The sequence below is a fragment of the Toxotes jaculatrix genome, chromosome 23 (genome assembly GCF_017976425.1).
Source record: "Toxotes jaculatrix isolate fToxJac2 chromosome 23, fToxJac2.pri, whole genome shotgun sequence".
NCBI classification, from domain to species: Eukaryota; Metazoa; Chordata; class Actinopteri; family Toxotidae; genus Toxotes; species Toxotes jaculatrix.
The window spans coordinates 8,547,047-8,562,812 of record NC_054416.1 but is presented as its reverse complement, the minus strand read 5'-3'; positions in this window follow the sequence as shown (position 1 = coordinate 8,562,812).

The window sequence follows — 15,766 nt, the reverse complement described above, 5'->3', positions numbered from 1 at the left end:
CGTGGGAGGAGGGTCACAGCACCGGTGCTGTGGCTGTAAGTGAAGGGACAGCGGAACATAAGGTGCTTGTTTATGATTGCTGAAGGCTGAGAGAAGTGGACCGTCTTTCATGTTTATATTTCCACCCGCAGGCTTGTTTATGCCACAGATTCACTCCATTTGACTTCCTTGGATAGAGTGCCAAACAGCCGATGCCAGCTGGGTGGCAATGCTTGGCCACAGCTCGCGAAAATGTCTTTCTTTCTTTGTTCCGAGGTCATATTGAGGATAAACTGCAGAACAGAAACTTCGGTCACCTGACATTTCTTACCTTTCTGTGCCGAATTTAAAGGGCTACTTCAAAATGTTACGCTTTTATAAAGAGTTTGGTACACAAATCACTTCAGAAATCAGAGACTTTTTTAAGCACACTTCAGATTGGAACCTATTTAAAGGCTGATGTTCCTCATAACTTTGTAATATTACTCATTAACTTTTCATTTGTTTTATCTTAACATCCTTATGGATATTTAATGAGGTTCTTTGTTGTCATTCCAACAACACAGGAGTTTCAGCACTGGTGTTTATTTTCTAAGCATGCTAATATATCGTATTTCTTTTTTTTTCTCTTTTTTCCTCTTTTTAAACCTAGTAGAGTGTCTAAAACAACTGTTTAAAGCTGTAATGAACTGCTAACTTTTCTTATTGCAGATCCTCTGTGCCATTATAACCTGCAAATGAACAGAGCTTATGCATCTGTAGATTTGTGAAAACAATGGCTAACTGGCTCCCTGTGATGGGCTGGCAACCTGACTGGGGTGTGACCAGCCTCTTTTCCAGTGCACGCTGGGATATACATCATCCCTTCACTACTCTGCATAGCATAATCATCAGCAGAAACTGAATGGATGGATATTGTCCTGAAGGTTGTCTCTTTCTCTAGGACATAATCTTTAGTATTAAGACAATTTAATTAGTTGAATTCCCTTATCGTTATTAGGATCCCATTTTCTACTTTGTTGTGTTCAGTTTGGCGACTTGGCATTCAGATCCTGTAATTTGGTTTAGCTCTAATTTTACATGTTATCTTTTTTTGCTTTGTTTCTTTGAGGTAAGACATCCTGGGGCTTTAAATCTTACCTGCGCTAATTAGTAATCATTGGTATTTTTCACTGTACCTGCTTGAATTCTTATATTTTTACAAAGCACAATGTATTACAATATGCTTTTAACTTTATTTCCAGCTTGTGAAATTTGTCTCATCTCACTCCCCCAACATTACTCTCCACTGTGAGATGCCTTTCAAAGCTAAAGAAAAACAAATGATAAAACGGCATTAAAGAATCAGCCGTATGTCTGGTAGGATGAGTCTTTCCAAGCACTCCAAGATGAAATGGTGTCAGAGCTGAACATCATACAGGCCATATGTGCAGGCAGGCTTGGCACGAGTGGCCAACTGGAGGGTCCGTCTGTCTTTCTTCGAGTCCCAATTGGTGGGCTCAAAAGCCTATTCTGGGCTTCAGTCCCTCCAAAAGTCCATGTCCTGCGGGGTACTGCCTGCACTTAATATAGACTCCACAACAACACAATACTAAACATATCTGTTATTCCAACGGGAGATTATGACTTGCAAAGCATACAGACGTGAGCCAAATGCCAGCCATGTTATTAGTCCATCTTATTAATTAGGCTAGACCTGAAAATAGACAGGAACAATAGTGGTTTGCATAGAGTAACATTGGCTTATCTGCAGTGGCTTAAGTTATTATCAGTATCGGTTATGTCAGCTAACATTCAACCTTGGAAAATCATGGAAAGAAAATGTCAACTGGATGGTCGTTGTGGCATCTATGCAGTGTGCAAGGCTGACACCAAGTGGTTGTACAGAGAAAATGGTGTTTTCACACATTCAGGCTGTGGGCTTGGATATAGTGGACAGATGCACAGTTTATTGTATTGTGTAATTGTTTTATTTTAACTTCCATGAGAATGAGTCTCAGTACACGCCTTTACCTGTTACAATCTAACATTTCTCATAAGTCAAGATCAAGTCAGACATCAGTGTGTGCATATCCACTGTACTCCAGTCTAATATGGCCATACATGTAAGAGAATGTTACTGATTAATATACTGTGTTGTACCTGGGAATACACACAGACCAGCTTAGAATGATACAATTGGTGGTAAAGCAACTAACAATATTATTATTGATGAATCTTTATTAATAATTTGATCTATAAATTCTCTGAATATAATGAAAAAGGCTGATCACACTTTTCCAGTGTTTATTTAAATTGCTTGTTTAGTCCAACCAGCAGTCCAACACCCAAAACTATTCAGTTTATTATTATTATAGAAGACTAAAAACTTGAGAAGGTGGAAACATTCTGAATTTTTAGCAGATCTGCTTTCCGTTAGATTAAAAGATATTTTCCACATAGTTTAAATTAAAAAAATGACATTGGATCAGCATGGAGAACAAGTAAATGGTGGTTTGATAGTTGGATAGTTAACATAAAATAACAGAATGCATGGCTTATATTCTATTCTATTTCTTGTCAGTAGTGAATTTTTTGTTTCCTGAGAAATTGCTTGTATATAGATTCTTCTCTATCGATTGGATGGCAGGTAATTTTCCTTATATTTAATCAACATTAACTATGCACAAGTAAAAAAAACAACAACTGCCCTTTGTTTGATGAGCTAAAAATGAGAGTATCCCCAGGGAAAATGAAAGTGACCTCACAACATAAACCTGCTGATAGGCTATACACTTCGGTATGCTTCACTGCCACCATGACACGCATCCTTACACAGAAGGTGCCCCAAATCCCTCGAGGTGCTTGTATAGTCACCAGTGCTGTGTCTCTGTACACGCTGACCGATAAAGAGCCACTGTTATCTTCAGATAGCAGGCGCTGCAGCTGAATAATTTATGGAGCCATTCCAACACATTGACTCAGAAAACGACACACACCCACAGAGGGCAGGGAAGTGGTAAAGGGTTCGACACGTGTCTCTGGAGGGGTGTGTGTGGCTTTGTGCCAGGTTTTGCTTGTTTAGAAGTGTGTATTTTCTGAGCTGTGTACTGGTGTCTATACCTGCAGCTTTCTCCTACCAGTATGCATTGTATTTTGAATTTCTCATATTTTTTTTTCCCCAAGTTAGATTTTTTTTTAATTTCTTCTCTAAAACTGGATGCTACATTGGCCTTAATGCCACAGTCCATTTAACAAGTGGAAGAGGGAGCAAGTGTGAGAGAGACCAGGCAAATGTGAACTGATAGACTGTCTGCACTATTCGTTTTCATTATGCTGAGTTGCCTTTTCCCAAGAGCTTTGTCAATTACCCATTTAAAAAGTGCTGAACCCTTATTAATGCAATAATTAATACTGGTGTGTAATTGAAGCACGAGAATGAACAAACGCTGTGATTGACACATAATTGTATCAGCAAGATTGTTAGGTGGGTGTTAGACCTGTTTTTCATTATCTTGTGTGACCTTTCGATTAGCCTTTGCAACTGAAGCTGTTGATACTTGCAATTTGAATAAGCCAGTTGCATGCTGCAGGTGTAGGACTCCTTGACCAGACAAGGAAAGAAGCTTCTCTTAGTGCAGGCTTATATAAAGAAGTTATAGACACCTTTCTTTTCTGAAAATCGGACACTGATCTTAGCTTTCACATGGCCGGTATGGTCTCCCTCCTATCTGATTACTCGGCCATGGGTCGAGAGGTGATTGTATCGATTTCAGGTCAGCTTAAATAAATAAATGAACAACCACTATTTCCGCAAGAATGCCATTATGGAGCTCTCGTGTTTCAAAACGAGAATGAAATTAGATCTGGGATTTAGTGATACATACTTCTCCAAGATGAGCCTACATCCTCCATCTGTAAATACTGCATTGCAGTTTATTCCACAGGGCTCTTTCCCCTCATGCATTCTGCTAATTTTAGCTGCCACTTTGGAGGACAAGGTCATGGTGGATGGTGGGTGTGTGAGAAATTGGGAAGAGGAAGCATGTGTGCTGGAGGGAGGCATAGAGACAGGGTGGGTTTCTGACCACCAGGACTTTGAAGGCCGGGAAGGAAAGATGGCATCGAAAGCAGCAACTCATTTCAAGCTATTGCAACAGAGAATAATAAGCACTCTTGGCACTGTATGGCTCCAACCTGTGACAGCAGATTTTACAGGGTTCTGCAGTGGCTGTAGCTATTGTGTGTGTGGTTAAAGTTTCATGGGTGGGCTAGGATGAGGCAATAATCTGAAAAAGTTTAGAAATCTAAAAATGTACTGTTTCCCTTCTTTGTTTCAGAACACATTATTTATGCATTTATACCATCTTGACAAGGCAGTATTAACAAAACAAAACAGACAAAAAAGAACACCGACAATACAGGAAATTTTTTTTATTTCAAATGAACGACTCTAAGCCTGTGAATCCCCAGGCTTAGAGTGTAATTGGAGCCATCATATAAGCACAAGGCCATTTATGCTACAAGTGAACAGGCCTAGTATACTGCAATGGAAATTTGAGCATCAAGGCAAAAAAAATAATAACTAATACATAACGGGGGATAACGGGTTGCTTCTTATCTAGATAATGAAAATCTAATAAGTTTTCTGGCTGCTGTCCACCTCTCCCATCTTATCTTAGTGTTTATATTATACAAAGAGGAATTAAAACAGGCAGATTCCCATGTGGATTTCATTACCACCTGTAACAATGATTACATGGAGGTGTAAGAGTAATATTTTAGTTTCCAAAAGATTTAACATACAGGAAGCTCTCCTCAACTGCTGCATCTCTAAGCATTAACATTACACTTGAGTAATAAAGGCAGTTAGTGAACTCTACTTACTAATGTAGTGGAGAACATTCAAGAAATAAAAGAGCTGATTTCATGTTATGCTGCTGATGTTGCTGTGCAGCAACCTCCTTTGCTATGGGTAATGGGCTTCTTTAATGGGCTATTGCATTATCCTTGCAAGGTTTTTTATGGAAATGCGGAGCTTGTTTCAAATGAGCTCGTTGTCTTGAATGTGCGTCTTCCATCATTTTATACTGAGACAGCAGGGTTGTTAATATTCCTTTAGCTTTTCCAAAACCACCCGCAACACCGAGACAAAAAGGCGAGAGTCACAGTTGGCCTTAATGGGTCAGAGGACATGAAGGTGTGCCGAGTTTGTTTACTAAACATAGCTTATACCCAGTTTAAGTCAAAAATGTCTTCTGACTTTATTCATACTTGTTTTTTTAAATAGAGAAACAATGAGTTTGTGTTCCCCTGTTAATACTATGCCCATTTTTTTGCATTTAGTACTTAATTGTATTGCTGCTGCTGTTCATGTAAAACTTTCTAAGCAATGTTGCCTGCCAACAGTTTGTCGCAAACTTTCCTGTGCGCACTGACAGCCTGGGATCACAACAACTCTAGCCAACTTCTCCAAAGCTGGCTGAGTTGCTGCTTTGAGATCACTTCTTTGCTTTGCTAAGCAAAGTCTTTGCTGCTTGTGCTCAAAAGCCTAGTGTGCATAGATGTCTTGGTTTTCATTAGCTGGTGAATGGATGCCTGGTGGTATCAGTTACCTGTGAGGCTGCCTGTGTGCATAGGCTGCACATATATGCTGCTGTCATTTGCATGTGTACAGAGGGTTTCCACTGGTGTTAAATTACTTTCTTAGTTGCTGTGCATATTTTTCTTTTGGTTGTTGTTTGTGCTTCAGGATGTTTTCATGCTGTTGATTCACCTATCGTGGTGAAATATGACTCATGTTTGAGCATCAGGAATATGTGCTGGTTTTGCACGTTTCTCTCTACTATGTTTCCTGTTTGGGGGGATTTGTTCTTGGCTCAGTGCACATTCAGGTCTCGAATGAAGGGTAATCTTGTATGTTGGGTTCTTAGATGTAAACATGACCTCTGTGTTGCACCCAACCCATTCACAAAATAATTTTTTCTGTCGTATTCTGTAATTTGGTTTGATGAGAATGCATTCAAAGGATTTGGTGTATTCACATTTTCGCATTCACATTTCAGCAAATCATTAAAAAAAATTAACTCTGTGTTGATGTGAGAGCTTGCGTCATTAATTAATCTTGTCGTGTTGTTTTGTTCTTGGACGACCACATGGCAGCTGTTGCCTGTCCCACACAGCACAGTCTGTATCCAGTGCAGCTTTTGGAAGGGAAATTTAGTGTTGCTCAGTCTCCGTCATGCTGATCTTGGTGTGTATTTTCAGGCACACAAGGTCTGATCCTAGATACCAAATACTAAATATGTCCGCACTTATAATATAATATAATATAATATAATGTAATGTAATATATTGTAGCTCTAAATCCATCCCACGTAAGCCAGCTGTGTGAATTGATTTCAGAATACATTAAAGCAAATTGCTTCTGACATAATCGATAGGTGTCTCTTTTAGAGGAACGATGAAGATTTAAGTGTGTAAGGAATCCTCAAGCTCAGTCGTATATCTCATACACAAACCACACAGCACCTCAAAGTCTACGTTCAGCAGCTAATGTATGTGGATTGTATTTCAGTCATTTCTCATGGATTGACTTGAGCGGGGCAGATAATCATAACTGAGAATGATTATATGGGAAGTGTAATCCACCCATCCTCCCAAACTACATTCAGATTTGTTCTCTCTTTGCTGTGTGCATGAGTTGTGTGCTGTAACATGCTTGAATAACTGTATAACAATGAGGTGTGATAAGAAGTTAAACTTAGCATGTAATTTTAAGTGATTGAACACCTACATAGCAAAACAAGTTTTTCACCTTTGTAATTAGAGAGACTGAGAGAAGGAACGAGGGAGACGATCTCCACCTCCTCTCAGCCGGCCCGCCCCCCTCAGTACTGATTTTGCCTTCATCGCCTTCAACCCTGGTCTTGACTCAAAAGTCAACTGTACCTGGTTTTGGAGTTGACTAGTACTCACCTACGGTGGTCTTGAATATCAGTGAGCTGCAACAGCTTCTTGTATATAAATTATTCAGTATATTGGGGACGAGGCTTTCAGGCCTGGATGTGACTGTACCTCGGGATGTGCAAACCTGACTAGTCACAGAATGCATATCATACCGTAACACTGTGGCCAATCTGTTCGTTCGTTTCAATCAGGCGCGTGTCTCGGCCTGCTGGGAAAGGATGGCTCTGTTCCCAGCGCTCTGTCCAAGCCCCCCCTTTGTCTTCTCAGGTACAGAATATGCCTTGCCCATCTCAGGGGAAGCTATTAGATTTAGCATTGCTGTCTCCCCTCAAGCATAACCATCTATCACCGCGCAGTAATTAATGTTATGTGCATTTAAATGTAAGCTTAAGACAAATCATTTGCATATAATGTTCATAAATTTTTGACACTTTACTATGGGTCGTAACATAAATAAAAGGATTGCTGTGAGTAGTGCTGACAGAAACATATTCTGGAAAACATTAACACTGCAGTAATAGATTCAGGGTAGTAAAGTGTATGTAATGACTGTGCTGTGGTGTGCATTTCAACCAAACACTTAAGCACTGGATTTTTGAAGGGGGGGTGGGCTATGCCAGCAACTGCCCTACACTTAGACTCATGTGCCATATCAATTTTATCTGACATTAATAACTGTCTTGTTGATTAAAATGATAAAGACCAATTTAGTGCACACAGAGATCAGAGGGCAGGGCCTGCTAGAGGACAATGCCTGCGGAGCTGAGAGTTTCACTGATATTTCTGGCTCACACTATGTCTGACTCCCCGCAGAGTGTCCGCTTGCTGGCGCAGTGCTCGAAATTTTGATAAATCTGTTGGGTTCCTTGCTGCCATCTTAAAACCCCCATGATGTGATGGTGAACATCCAACACACTAAGCTGAGATGGTGGAAGTGGTGACCTGGTAAACATCAGCATGTTAACATTTTTCTTCCTGTACTGTTAAATCTGACTCGACATTCAATGCCAGTCCTATTCTTACAGAGGTGGTTTAAGACTTTTTGAAGATGCTGATAAATTGAAGCTACAGATTCTTCTTGTGACATTGTGACAGTAATCTGTTGGAGCGAGTGAGCATGTACAGGATGTGTGTGTCTTGAAGGTTTTCATGTGTTTTGAGAGGCTCGAGGAGTATGATCAAAGGGCTCCTCTGTGAATTGTCTCTCCTCTTCCTCTGATACTTGAATAAAATACGTATGGTCCTTTAACTTGAAACAAAAGCCACCGTGTCTTCCAGCAATTCTCTCTCTCTCTCTCTCTCTCTCTCTCTCTCTCTCTCTCTCTCTCTCTCTCTCTCTCTCTCTCACTCTTTCACTCTGTCTGCTTCACAGAGCGATCCTTGCTCTCCTCTTCATCCTCCTCCTCCTCCCACCCCCTTTCACACTCTGTTGATCAGCTCAGGAAAGGGAAAGTGCTTGTGTGAAACCTGAGGATCACTTGCAGACTGAGGAAGCAGAGACAGCGTGCACATCGTGTTGTAGCCTTCAAGGTAAGATGATGGTCAGAGGGACAGTTGATAGCAGTTAGCCTTTTGCACTGGACCTCAGTTTCTGTGCACTGAAGGATATGAAATTGGGATTCTTAGAGCCCTTAAGTCAGAGTGGCTGAACGATCTGTGATCTGTTGATGTTCGAAACTTTTGCTCTTGAAATGAGACCTTCAAGGGGATTGTAATCATAGTACTGAGTGAGGTAGGGTATCGCTCAAGTCATATTTTATTTACTAGTGTCATAAAATCTTGTTTGTTTTACTGTGGGATGATTTTCTGGAGACAATCAGGATGTTTGTTGTTTCAGTTTGAAAATCTATAAGTGTGAGTCTGATTGTAAGTAAAGGATCATTGCAGGCTGGTTTGCATTAAGACAATCTGCTTGGTGTGTTTCGTCTACCGTCCCTAGTCCCCTCTTGAAACAACATCTTGGGACACATAAGGCAAGCATTTTCCATTTCCAAAAGGGCAAGTTGAAATGTCTTGCATTTCATTATGGTCATGCATAACTGGGGGCAAAAAACATTCCAGATTAGCATATTTTCTCGAGTGTATTACCTCAACTTATGACAGTTTGTTGTGCATGCTGCAGTGCCTGTAGTTATTTATGTTTGAATGTTTACCAGAGGCTGTTAAGAGGTCATTGTTTGAATTATGAGGCTAATAATAATCACATCTGTGTGAGAATACAGAATTATATTTACTGCAATGTTAGAGCCCTTTCAGAATTTATTTCCCAAATAATTAGGCCTATTTTTGCACAGGATTTATTTTAAAGTCACTGGAAATAATGGCACACTGTATTTCACAATAGTGAGCTTCCAGCCATGTGTACACCGAGCAAGAGAACCCAGTGGAGGGAGGACCTGCAGCACTTCCGTAAAGACCATGGCTTCTCCAAGAAAGTCCTGCTCAACTGCTGTCTTGTGCGGCGCATCATCACCTGGGCCTCCCCAAACCCCAAAGGTACAAAAAACAAACACAGAATACACAGAACCTGGATGATTTATTCCACGAGTCAGATTTATGATTAATTGGTTCTCACTGATTTATAATTGGGCAACTACTTAGTCTTGTCTGCGTTGTTTTTTGCAGGTCTGTGTTTTGTATTTAACGCTAATTAGATACCATCATTTCCTTGAGGAAGAGAAAATGTTTGGCTAAGTACTGAATTTTTATGGATATATAGATTACCAACAGACCTGTACGTGGTGGGTTTGGCTGCTAGGGTGGATTGCTGAGGACAAACCATGACTGTAGAATGTAAAGCTGATATCAAACTAGTAAGCTTAAGAAATGTCAGCTCCAAATGTGTTCAGGGTACATTAGAAGTACAGCCTGCACTTAAAGAGCACTGCAGAGAAATGTGTGTAAACTAATTACACATATTTGAGATTGAATTTTGAAGTAACAGTATCCTCTCGTTAGCTGTACCTTTTTTTTTGCCTGACTTTAGACCACACAACGTCGGACACAGAAGCCATCGAGTGTACAATCCACAAGCCGCTCTGGCTGTCAACACCATTTGAAACATATTAATGTGGTATTGATCAGTCATGCTTTCACCTTTTATGGGAACACCAGGATTTAGGATTTTACTGGAATGAAAAATGATCAGAATGCACCGCAGTGCATTCACAGTCGACAGCTCTAGGAAATTAATTCACTTTGAACCGAGATCACTATTGATTACTTCTCAGGTTATATATTCACAATGGCCACATAGGCTTATAGAAAGATTTATAGCTGAATTTCTTTGCCACTGAAACAGGCACTAAAATACTGTACAGAGAGAAAACACTGGTCTGTCATTGGCAAATGCCATTATATCACCTTTCAATACATTCAACCGTGAATTAAGCCCCCTGTCTCATTTTAGAATGTTATTTCAGTCCACGTTTTTCCTGTTTTTGTTGTAGTTTTATGACAGAATTCTGATTCTGATTTTTTCAAAATATAAATAAATAAGACCTTTATTTGGACGACTTCTCTCTCTCTCGTTTGGTCTTATGTGCATTTCAGTTTTTTAGGGGCAGTGGTGATGAAGTTTTTCCAGTTGTTGTTATATCTTGATGTTGTGGCAGAGTGTTTATTGGGCCACTATAAAATGCATGCAGATTGAGAACCGGAACAGTTTTATTTCTTGCCGGTTATTAGTTACACTTCCTCAGTTCCCATGATTGTGCCATATCACAGCAACATGTCATGCATAACTATAAAACCTGGAGCTTTTAGTAATTGGCAGGTGCTGTCCCACATTTAAATGGCTTGTCAGTCGTTAAGACAAATGGGTTGTGTTGGGGTATGATTTAGGATGCTATTAAACAGTCATGAATGTCACTGTAGGGATTCCTAAATGACGTCTGCAGAGAAGAGTTTTTCTGCAGGGGAAAAAAACAGCAACAGAAGGACTCCAAAACAACTGTTCTTGCCATGAATAAGAGAAACGAAATTATGCATATTCACCTCCTGTGGAAAAAGAGAAAGCTTTTCTCATTTTGTATTGATTAGATTGGTGTCAATGGGGCAGGTGCAGCTTCTAGATCACATAATCAGTGTAGTTTCTTCTTGTACTTAGCCTTTGGTTGGCCTCTCTCTCCTTGTGTATGTGTGTGTGCACCTTCACAGTTGTCATTTGAATCTATCCCTCTAATAACATGCAAGCTGGCGGCCACAGCTGGAGCCACACCGGGACCCAGGTGTTTCTGTCAGCCACATTTGAATTAGACAGAGTGTTTGTTTAGACTTTCATTCTTTTCACTGCTCCTTTTTCATTGGAAACATGCTGCCTTCATCCCAGGGCAGGCTGCATTTTCATACCTCTTTAGCTCAAGGTAGCTGAAACAGGAACACAGTGATACACAGCACTGGGAAAAGCAATAACTTTTCACAATGGCATTGCAGCAATGGGATTTCCAGCCTTTTACCAAGGTTTTCTTTGTGTAATATCTGTATTTAAAATGGTCATCAACTGTGAATTAGATTGCACAATGTAACACGGTAATAATAATTTAACATAATTTGGATTTGAGGCCTCTTCTGCAAGCATATGTTTTAGTCGTAGGTGTTCTTGTCTTGTCTTAGGTAGCGTCTCAAACTAATAATTTTATCCCCTGGTGTTGCCCAGAATAACCTCCCAGCATGCAGATGATCACACTATAAGCCTGCCAGGTGGCAGTAGTGGCCTCCGGATGTTCGAACAGCCTCCAGAAAATGAGCATGCTCACGAGCATGCAGGTGTGTCTAGAAATACACAAGCCCCATGTTGTGTCCCCGGGACAGACGTCTCTGAGAGGGCGTTTTGCGAATACCTGCTGTCTCTATGACGCACTCAAATGGGTCATTTGTGTTTTCCACAGAGCAGAATGGTGACATAAAGTACTGTGTGTCCCTAAATCTTTTGGCCTGTTTGTGCATTTCATTTATCATACTCAGATACATGTTACATCCATCTGATGAACTAAATATAGTTTTATTTTTAATTTCTTAAGAATTTTTTTGCAACTCGATGCCATAATTTGCATTTGTAATGCTGCTTTTAGAATCTCTGATACTTTTATTATTGACATTTCATTGTAAAAATCCATCATTGTACCTCATCTTTACCTCCACAAGAGGGCAGCAAGCTACAGAACAAATTTCTGACAAAGCTCATGTACTGTTTGCTGCATTCAGAGCAGTTTAGCAGCTTTTTGAAAATAAAGTTTAATTTAGCCAATTTAAATGTGGAGTAACTTAAAAGAGTCATTTTATTTAGTTAAGAGAATATCACATAATATGAATTATTGTATATAATTTGCTCCAGTAGTGCCTGAAAAACATCAAAAGAACAACATTAAGCCTGTAGGCTGTATAAAGATGACAAATGTGGATTCTTACTAATGCGGCATACTGCAGTTGTTTACCTGGCTTTATCATATTTAATTTTGACAGTTATTTACAGTACAAGCGTAGGCACAATATCAATATGAGTGCAGTCCAAAATAATCCAATAGAAAAACCCTGCGAGATAACACTCCCCCGAACACATCACGTCTTTTAAGACTCCTGTAGTGATACTGTCATAAATTCTGTGAATGCCTGCACTGCAGTAGTAACTCAGTGGCCCCACATGCACTCGCTATAGCTTGGATGTGGGTCTTTGCTGATAGTGGCACAGCACAGTATAAGAATATGATGACAGGGAAATGTGAATATGGAAGCTCCACTGGCATTGTGCTTTGTGGCTGGACATCCAACACATAGAGTAGATCACATCAGTGTTCATCAAAAGCAAATATCTCTTGTGGGATTTTTTTTGGCCAATTCTTCCACAGTTTTATCCTTTTTTCTCTACCGATGCATTTTCAGCTGAGACATGATGGAGAGTTGTTTAGTGTCCTACTTGTTTTCTTTCTCAGTGGATTGTACACGTAATTATTGTGTGTTTTACGATAGTGTTGAACACGTAGATATTTCACCCGGACAGAGCATATTTCTCAGGGGAAAATCCACAGTGCAGTACCATTTAATTCCAATCTTAGACAGTGCATCTTTACACTCTCTAGCTAATACTTTACCCAGATCTGCCAGATCGACATAGCTTTAGACATGCAATCTGGACATTCTGTTTCCCAGTTTCTCCCTTATATATATCCACTTACATGGCCCACTGCTTTCCATGGCTTTACCTATTCAAAGAAATGCAGCAGAATCCACCTTGAGACTGCATTTCAGGGTCATGTCCTTCAAAGAGCACAGAAACGGCTAGAAAACTGATTTACTTGTGCTTTGGCCAAGTCAACAGTAATGAATCCTCATGAGGAAGTTGTAAATTCAATATGTGTTCAGAAATCCACTTTTGTGGTCAGACTCAAAACACAAGCTTTTTAAATTCTACACACGTTAGAATGGATTTGTGATAACTTGCCACCTTTCTTTCTCATTGTCACTTCTGTTTCTCAAAGCCTCTCCTCACCGATTTAAATTTAATTGCTGAGAGTTTGCTCCCAGCATGATACCACCTCCAACAGTTTGACGTCATGTTGAGAAGCACAGCCAAAAGACCCCTTAAAAACTTGAGAAATAATGCCAGTCGTCATGATGCTCTATTTTGAGGAACATGTTAAATATCATTAAGAGAGTCCTGGGGTGTATGACCTTCGTGAGTATAACTCTACGCACTGATGTAGTTTTTGAATGAGAAATAGGCCTATAGTTTTAGGCCAAATGCCTGTCTTCAGTAAACCGACTTGCTTTCTATTTTAATCTATTTTCCCGCTTGGTCAAGAGTGCAGGCCTCTGCAGATCTGAGGTGGAAATGGGAAAAGGCAATGATGGATTAGAGAGGAAGTTGAGACAGCATGCAGCCTCTCAGTTCGGGAGTAGAGGGGAAGAAGAGCGATTGCCCAGGGACTGCTGGCTGGCTGAGATGCAGACATGTCCTGCTGTTGTCATTCATTTGATTCATATGTTGTTATAACGGCTGCTGGAGAATGAGGGGAGGGAAGGATCCAACAGTGATACCTTTCCCTGACATTAATCTCATTCTCAGTGCTTTCTAGTACTGGTGACAGCCAGAGAGAAAATACTACACGCTGTTTACAACTAATGGGCTCGAAGATTATGATAGTGAATTTGCAGTGGCAAGCATGTTTCACATATTGCATCTCTGCATACTGGTAATCTTGCATGTATGTCACTTGCAGAGCACAGGATGTGATAGAAGGTTAGTTGTATTCCTTTGGACACAATGTGTTTCATAGCAATACAGCCTTTTGGTGTATTTTTATCAGTGTTAAAATAAATATTTGTCATTGCAGAGAATATTTTCATTGTCGTCACTACTTTGTTGTTCACAGCAACAAAAGGTTTCCGCCGATCATTGTGCAATGCAGTTAAAACTCTCCCTAACAATTCTATAAATGGCTCAGATATCACCCAGCTGAAGCACACGTGGTTAGAGAAGCACTTTCCATTATGTCACACAACAGTGAGCCTGGTGTTCTCTTTCCCAGACTTGGCCACGACCTGCACCCCTCTGTTGATAAACAGGGATTAGCAGCTAACAGCCAGGGATTAGTCGGAGAATAGGCAACCCCAGCAAACCATGTTGTTTGAAAAACACCTTAAAGTAGCCTGTTGACAGACAATAACGCTCTCACTCCATCCTGTCAGTTGGATACAGCTAACTTAGACGCTGGGTGGTTCAACACGTGACTGCTCACTGGTCGTTGCTGTAACCAAACCGGGTTCTTTTGTCTAAGCTATACCAGGAACTCATTCTACACATCATTAAAGATGCATTTGTTGCCACATGCAGGTGTTTTTCCACAGACGTTGGTAACTGTCTGTTTCTGAGAGGAAGCCACATGTGAGCCGATGCGGTGCTCTGGTCGTTAAACAATTAGCTGAGTAATTGATTAGGCAATCGACAGTAAATCAGAAGACAGTTTTAATAATCACTTGATCATTTAAGTCATTTATCAAATGAAAACGGGGATGCAACGAATAATTATTCTCATAAGTTACGGCAATTAATGTAATATCAGAGCCTTGATGGAAAATAGCAGTTAGATGCAGCTGAAAAAGTCTGGAGATCAGCAGCAAAGGGTCTTCAAATATGTGACTTTGCTCCTGTTTAGCAGGAAACACAGCATGAGATGTAAAGGCTCTTAAAGTAGTTACAGACTACAATTAATTCGGAAAAGTTGTGAAGTTTTGAATGTAATTAATCATCAACTGCTTACCCTTAACCTGGCTACCTTCTGTTCCTCACGTCCTCCTTTCTCTTCATGTCTGCTGGTGGTACAGTCGTTTTCCTGTAACCTACTTCAGTCAAGTGTTTGTATTCTAGCGGCGGCCTGGGCCCTCTATAAATAGGCCCTCCCTGATTGATACTCGGTACAGTGAAACCTCGTAAGCCTTTTGGCTGCTGCAGGGCAGAAATGACTTTCTTGTGTCTGTGTCACTCGGCTTTAACGCACCTGTCCCTGTCACGGTCTAATTTATCTCCACCTCCTGTTTGTCAGGCAGCATCCGAACAGCAGGCAGAGGTTCGCTGCCAAGCCTGAAAGACCATACAAGTTCATTCATATTTCCCCCTGAGATGGTATCGAATAAGGTGTGATGTATTTAATGTTCATCATGAAGGATAAGCATCTCAGGCCGACTGTAATTAGGCATTTCTTGGATATTTATATGAGTGAGGTCATTTTAAAGCAATGAATTCACACTTTCCAACACAACAGTGTCACTATGCCGTGATTTTTGACAGCTGGTGTAGGGAGACCCCAATAAGATAAGATTGGAAATGCCCGTGTCCAAGCTT